This window comes from Hemicordylus capensis, chromosome 4 (genome assembly GCF_027244095.1).
Source record: "Hemicordylus capensis ecotype Gifberg chromosome 4, rHemCap1.1.pri, whole genome shotgun sequence".
In the NCBI taxonomy this organism is placed as follows: domain Eukaryota; kingdom Metazoa; phylum Chordata; class Lepidosauria; order Squamata; family Cordylidae; genus Hemicordylus; species Hemicordylus capensis.
The window spans coordinates 291,714,577-291,722,058 of NC_069660.1; the positions used below are offsets into that span (position 1 = coordinate 291,714,577).

The window sequence follows — 7,482 nt, forward strand, 5'->3', positions numbered from 1 at the left end:
AATATAAATCACTGTACACACATTCAGTTTGGCACTATGTACAGAGAGTAAGGGCTTGTGAATACTGAGCTGAAGCTTATGAGCTAGGATTGTATTCATTTGCTCTTACTTTGCTTCTTGTGATAAGTGAGTTAAATGTGATGTCTTAATAATATGGCTATTAATGGTGATTTTGTCTTTGAATCAGTGTGAAATCCTTAGTATTAAGGCCCACTGGGCGTTTCTTGCTCTCTTTCTCTCATTTTAACTGTCTTTCTGAAATACTAGAATATATTCCAAGCAGTGACACAGTTTACTCTGCATATCTTTTAATTATTTTCAGAGTATCTGAGAAAAGTCAAATTCTCTATTTATTTTTAAAACTTATGTAATAGTGATGCTACACTACATAGTAGAGAATTAGACAGGCACTTCTGTTTAGTTTTCCAAATACACCTCCGCTGCCCATAGTATTTGGGTATTTCATGAGCCTCAGCATACTGAAATTTGTATTTTCCCAACATTTTTTGGTCTGGCTATGTCCACTGCTAAATAGTTTTTGAAATATTAAAAGATTAACGAGCTTGATTTGTATTTTTGATCTGATATTATGGTAAAGTTATGTGAAAGATGGGTGTCAGATGTTTGGCCAGGGGCGCAATTTCAGTGCTTGCCCTAGGTGCTATTTTCCCTAGATACGCCTCTGGCCTAGAGATGGATGGATTGCTCAGTTTCCATTCCATCCAGACTTCCATTTCACTCTCTTCCACTAAAAATCTCCACGGGTTTTTTTCCTGTCTCAAAAAATGTATAGGCCATCCTCCACTTAAGACACTCGGAGCTAAGACAAGTAGCACAAGATGTTTGCCACCTTGTTCTATCTTTACAACTCTGTTTCAGGTTTATAGCATTTGATGTGGGAATGGAGGCTCTGCTGGATGGCTATGTATGGGCTAGGACAGACCTGCTCAACTTTGCCCCCCCAGCTGTTTTTGGAGTACAACTCCCATAATCCCCAGCCATAGTGGCCAATAGCCAGGGATTATTGGAGTTGTAGGCCAATATCTGCAGGAGGGCCAAAATTGAGCAGCCCTGGGCTAGGAGGAGGAGGAGAAGGCAACAATGGCGGCTCAGTTTCACATTGCCATTAAGACTGGCAGTCCTGGTGGTAACTGCTGCAGTAACTAAGGCTATGCAGGGATTGATGGACTCACCCATCCAAGATTCTCCTCTGCCACGGCCATTGCCGTTGCTTCCATTCCTTCTCCTCCAGGTGCAGCAGCTACTGCACTAAGACAGCAAGAGGGACAGGGCCCAGCAGTGTTCCCTCTAACAGGGATTCCCAGATGTTGTTGACCACAGCTCCCAGAATCCCCAGCTGAAATGACTTTTGCTTGGGGATTATGGGAGTTGTAGTCAACAACGTCTGGGAATCCCAGTTAGAGGGAACACTGGAGCCCAGCCCTTTCCAAGCTCACATGCCATTTCCTGCCCACCTTCCTTACTTCCCCATCTAACCATTGCCCAGGGGGAGAAGATGATGGAAGCAAGCTACCCACTTGCCTCCCTTCTTCCCATGGAAAAGCAAGCAAGAGCCAGGAAAGGAAGGGAGTGAGTGGCAAGGGTGATCAACCTCTGAGTCTCCACCATCAATTTCTCTGCTGCATGTCTGCAAAGCTGTGACTGGCACACCACCAGTTTTGACAATGGCAGAAAAAATACTGTATTTACCAAATAGAAGGCACCACTGAATGTAAGATATTGCCTTAAAAGATACAGGTTATACCTGTATTTTACCCAAAAGATAGAGGACTCTGAATTGAAGATGACCTCCCACTCCCCATATTTAATAGGAAAGAACTACGCGGGGTGGGGGACTTGTCTTAGATTTGGGTAAATATGGTACAGTATCTGACCTTGGTTCAGGAACAACCCTCCACCCCCCACCCCCATTTATAACATTCTTTCCTATGGGGAAATTGGTTCCACGTTAAGCCATTTCAATTTATGACACAGTTTTCAGGAACCAATTGTGCCGTAGGTCTGAGGTCTTCCTGTGTTTAAATACATATTTTCCAATTATTTTGTATGTATTTACTACCCACGCAAGTTGCCAATCCTCCAGGATTTGCCTGGAGTCAGCATCAAATTCCAGGAGACTATACTGGAGATTTTTAAGACTTCTTATTGTGAAGAGTATTGAAAAAAGCATTGGAAAAAAGAATCAGCAGAAATAGCTTCAGAGTTGGCAATTCTATATCCAAACAGCTGGTACAATAATATTGCAAAGTATGCATTTAAAGGGTGTGTTATCTGTCTATCTATCTATCTATCTATCTATCTATCTATCTATCTATCTATCTATCTATTATTTTACACATATATGCAGAATGCATAGAATGAACTCTTCGTATCTTTTAAAATTCAGTCTATTGGGGAATGTGAGGAGTCTAGAACCTTAACCAGCAGCTTTCTCCTGCCATTTTCTTTCTTACATTTATGTTCCATTCTTCCTCCAAGAAGTTGAAGTGGTACATAGTTCCAGTGGCACTCTTAGGACCAGACTTGGGAGATCAAATCCGGTCCTCAGCACCAGGAGGGAGGCCTCCAAATGTCCTGGGAGACGTCCCCAGAAGCCTGCTGCCACCCAGCGCCTGCCCATTCGCTGCTGTGCTGATCTAAGCCATTTTTGCTGCCATGTGCATGGCTGAGGGGTGGAGTGTGAGCCAAGCAGGCCTACCCTGTGGTGGTGGCACAGTGGCTGGTGGGTATTTTATTCCTCACAACAACTCTGTTGTATTTTGTCCTCAGAACAACACTGGGTAGTGAGTTCAGCCAAGAGAGAGTGGCTGACCCAAGGCCAACCAGTAAATGTTATGATTATGTGGCATTTTGAACCTGAGTTTCCCAAGCCAAAGCCCAAAACATTTGCTACTATACCATACTAGTACTCATAGGAGCATAGGAAGCTGCCTTATACTGAGTTAGACCATTGGTCCATCTAGCTCAGTATTGTCTACCCAGACTGGCAATGGCTTCTCCAGGGTTATAGGCAGGATCTCTTATCTGGAGATGGAACCTTCTGCATACAAGCATGTAGATGCTCTTCCCAGAGCTGCCCCATCCCCTACAGGGAATATCTTCAAGTGCTCTCCCATTCAAATGCAGACCAGGATGGACCCTGCTTAGCAAAGGGGACCCTTAAACCAGCTCTCCTCCCAGTTGAAAAGTGGGGAACAGCTTAACATGGTGCTGGACTCCTGAGTCATAGCTGGTTCCATTATAGCTCTTCTTAGGACCATCAGAGTCTGTTGTATTCTATCCAGTATCTTTTATGTTTGGTTGCTTAGAAGTTTGTCCCCATGGGGATCCTGTAGAGAGTGTGGGGGGTGGAGTCAGAAAGGAAAGGGGAGGAAAAGGAGAAGGAGAAAATGGAGTTTCTGAATAAACTCTTAGTCAAATCTATATAAGAGTACTTGGTGTTTTTGAGAGAATCAGCAAAAAAACAGAGAGGTTGTTCTCACACGCAGCTTAACCTGGGCTAGGGAAACCCAGCCCAGGTTAGGCTGTGTGTAAGAACCGCTGAGATCTGCCCTGATCCTGGCGGCACCTCGGCAGCAAATCCGTCAAAAAAGCCCAACAGTTAGCCAAAGTTATGGGCGTGCTTGCACCCTTACAACTGCTTACAGCCAGGCCTGTAGCCAGCCTCAAAATTTGGGGGGTGAGATTGCAGAAGCCAGGGGAGGCAGGTTATAAAATGTTCAGTGAAAACAGTCAGTGAGGCTGGAGAGGAAAGAAAATTATTTGGTGTGGCAGGTACACACCATGCCACCAGCTGGCTACGGGCTTGCTTGCAGCCAGAGCTGAGACCCTGCAGGGCTCCTGGCCAGTGCCAGAGAGATCCCCAAAATGCACCATGCACTCACACAGTGTATTATGGGATTTCTGGGGGGCAGGACAACACATTTAGACCCCCAACCCTCCGCACTGCCAGGGACAGCTGGTGTCCATCTGGGTGCACAATCCACACGCCTAGCACAGATCCAACGATTGTCTGCAGGGGAGGTAGGTTCAGCAGCCTTCCTCCTCATGCACCTGGTAGCTCTTCTCACTGATCATGAGAAATGGCCCAGAGTCTCACTTTGATGTATTACTAAACCCAAAATACAACAGGCATGTCATCTTTCTACATATGTTCCTTCTCATTTCCCCCACTTTTTCCTAGTCACCTGCATATTCTTCCCTGCATATTCTTCCCACCTGCATATTCTTCCCAGAGAAGCTCACTGTTGTGTATCTGGGAGGAGCCCTAGTTCAGTAGCAGGACACCTGCTTTGCATGGAGAACATCCTAGGCTCAATCTTTGACATCTCCAAGTAGTGAAGGTCCCAGGCTCAGTCTCCAAGTGGGAGACCCTTGTCGGAAACACTACAGAGCAGCTGCCAGCCTGAGCAGACAATTCTGAACTGAATGCACCACTGTTCTGAGTATTGTCCCCACACCCCAGACTCAAGACTCAGACACAATCAGCTTGGGTAAAGGGGGCCAGATTTTATTGATATAGTACAATCAGCCAACTGTGAGCAGCAACTCCAACCTTTAAACAGTGTGGGCCTAACCAGGCTGGTTTGGGACACTGCTGTCCTCTCCCAGGCTCCCTAATGGGTGACACACCCTGGCTCAGGATAGAAGCAGGACTAAGCCCACTTTATCCCCATCCTTGCCAACCCGTCCGGGTCAGAGCAGCTCCTAGAGTTTCCAAAACCCCAAACTGTGCAGCTTTTGAGGCGTGGGAACCCCTGAAGCATGTTTTCTAGCAAATCAAGGTCCCTGAGCCACCAAGCCTCATGAGATCGATTGCTCACTTCACCTTTTTCAAACTGCCCAAGGGTGCTCACCATACTCATCACATGTGTATATCCACCCAGCCTGCACTGTTCCTGCCTTGCCCAGCTAGGGCTGCCACCGAGTCTACGGAAGGTGCAGAACGTAGTAGGCGAAAAAGACCCTTCAGCATGAGCTGAGGCCCTGTTGGGGCCAAAAAATTCCTACTCAGCCCCCGAAAGGATGACCACCCAAAGCCTGTTCTGTGCTTGTGTGAGGGAGGGAGGGAAGCCAGCCAGAGCCTGAAGAGGAAGGGGACGCGAAGGAGCCGTGCGAAGAGTGTGTGGTCCCCGCCCCCTTCCTAGCCCTGACCAATCAGGGTCCTTGAGCCTGTGCTTGGGGGTGGGGCAAAGAGCCCATCCCCCAGCACAAAGCTATGGCCCTGCCCATAACACAGCTTCCCATGTTTCTGCCTAGGTTTGTAAACTTAACAGCTGTGTGAGGCAGAGCCAGAGAAAGACAGAGAAATAGCCTAAGGCCATTTCGTGGGCTTCACAGTGAACTAAAGATTTCACCTCCTGTCTCCACAGCCAACATTCATCCTCTACACCGAATATATCATCAGTTATACAGCATAGGCACTAAGGATGCAGCTGGCTACCTGGGAATGCTCAGCACCATTCTCATTTCATCATTAAACACTGTAGAGTTTACTATATACGTAATATAAAAGTCACAAAGAAATTGTGTTCTTTCTGGATTCTTCTACCACACTTCTATTTTCCCTGAACAAAAGAACAGACCGGCTGGATCAGGCCCAAGGCCCATCTAGTCCAGCATCCTGTTTCACACAGTGGCCTACCAGATGCTGCTGGAAGCCACAGGCAGGAGCTGAAGGCATGCCCTCTCTACTGCTGTTACTCCCCTGCAACTGGTACTCAGAGGCATCCTGCCTTTGACGCTGGAGGTGGCCTATAGCGCTCCGACTAGTAGCCGTTGATAGACCTCTCCTCCATGAAGTTATCCAAACCCTTCTTAAAGCCATCCAGGTTACTGGCTGTCACCACATCTTGTGGCAGAGAATTCCACAAGTGGATTATGCGTTGTGTGAAAAAGTACTTCCGTTTGTTGGTCCTAGATTTCACGGCAAACAATTTCATGGGATGACCCCTGGTTCTAGTGTTATGTGAGAGGGAGAAGAATTTCTCTCTATCCACTTTCTCCACACCATGCATGATTGTATAGACCTCTATCATGTCTCCCCGCAGTCATCTTTTTTCTAAACTAAAAAGCCCCAGGTGTTGTAGTCTTGCCTCATAAGAAAGGTGCTCTAGGCCCCTGATCATCTTGGTTGCCCTCTTCCGCACCTTTTCCAGTTCTACAATGTCCTTTTTCAGATGTGGTGACCAGAATTGTATGTAGAAGTTCAGACAATATATTTCTTTCTTTCTTTTTGGTATTCATAGTGAGATATGGTCCTTTCTGGCTGTTTAGGAATCAATCCTGCCATTCCGGAAACCAAAGTTCACTTCCATTTCCCTTGTAAAAATCAATCATCCGATGCACTTTTACACCACAGCTGATTCAACAAGATGTGTGATGAGCCATATAATAAAGTCAGAGGGGGCCAAATGAACTCTTACCTTTTCCTTAGCCTCTGATGTTGCCTTGGGGACTACAAATACTGACACGGCTTCCCTATGTTATGCTGGATGGAAACCAAACTGCAATAATTTCTGCCATAGCAAAGATACAGTTAAGTTTCATGGAAACTACCATTCTAAAAAGCTCATAACTGGAAGAAGAGCAAAAATATGCAATCGCATCATGATATCAAAAGAGCAATTTTGTGATGTCAGAAACCGGAATAGAATAAATTCCCCCAGATCAGATGAGCTGATGACATTTTTTATAGTATGATCCCTGTTTGAATGCTACAATAATGTGTATGTGTCATATCAGATCATAGATCTCAGAGAACTTCAGAACCCATGAGGTCAGTGACACAATCAAAAACTGTGTCCTAACCTGGTTTGGGAGCTGTGTGTGCTCCCAATTTCCAGTTGTGTGAGTACAAACTATTAGGTAGGAGGAGGGAGAAGTGATTGTGTGCAAGCAAAGTAGGAATAAAATCTGGGTAGCTTTCCCACCTACCTTGCTTCCACACGATCACTTCTTCCTCCACCTACCTGCTGTTTGCATCCATACAACCGAAAATTGGGAGCACACATAGCTCCTAAACCCAGGTAGAACACACTTTTCCCTTGTGTGAATGACCTCAGAATGACTGGTTATCTGACAGTCATTGAGGACTATATAACATATTGTACGCAAAACTATCCAAATGAATCAGATAAAGACAAAGCCTTCTAGCTCAGAGGCATCTATTCTTGGGCAGTTCAGCAAGGGGCTGCTTCTAGGGATGTTCACAAAACCAGTTTGCCGTTTGGTTTGAGACAAAATCGGACTCGAACTGAACTGGGCATGTTCCTTTTTGTGCCCCTGAACAAACTCCTGGCTCGGCTCAAATTCAAACTGGTTTGGGGGTTCTAAAGTTGTGTGTGTGTTTTTTTAATTAACACTCATCACATGGCACCATACAAACGGCCAGGGCGCATGCACGACAGCCTTCAAGATGGACTGGGGGGAGGCCGGTGGCGGAGTGGGAAATGGTGGAGA

The 7,482-nt window shown here is 46.0% G+C and overlaps 1 protein-coding gene across 7 annotated transcripts in view; it reads right to left on the reverse strand.

Annotated features, from left to right (window-relative positions):
* ANGPT1 (angiopoietin 1) overlaps positions 1-7,482 on the reverse strand; it is a 274,758-nt gene that overhangs the window by 110,022 nt on the left and 157,254 nt on the right. The window contains exon 2 of one of the 7 annotated variants that reach the window (XM_053247664.1): positions 6,447-6,539. The exons of the other annotated variants lie outside the window; for them this stretch is intronic. The gene's annotated coding sequence lies outside the window, so the exon portion shown is untranslated. The remainder of the gene's footprint in view (positions 1-6,446; positions 6,540-7,482) is intronic. 7 annotated transcript variants of the gene reach the window in all.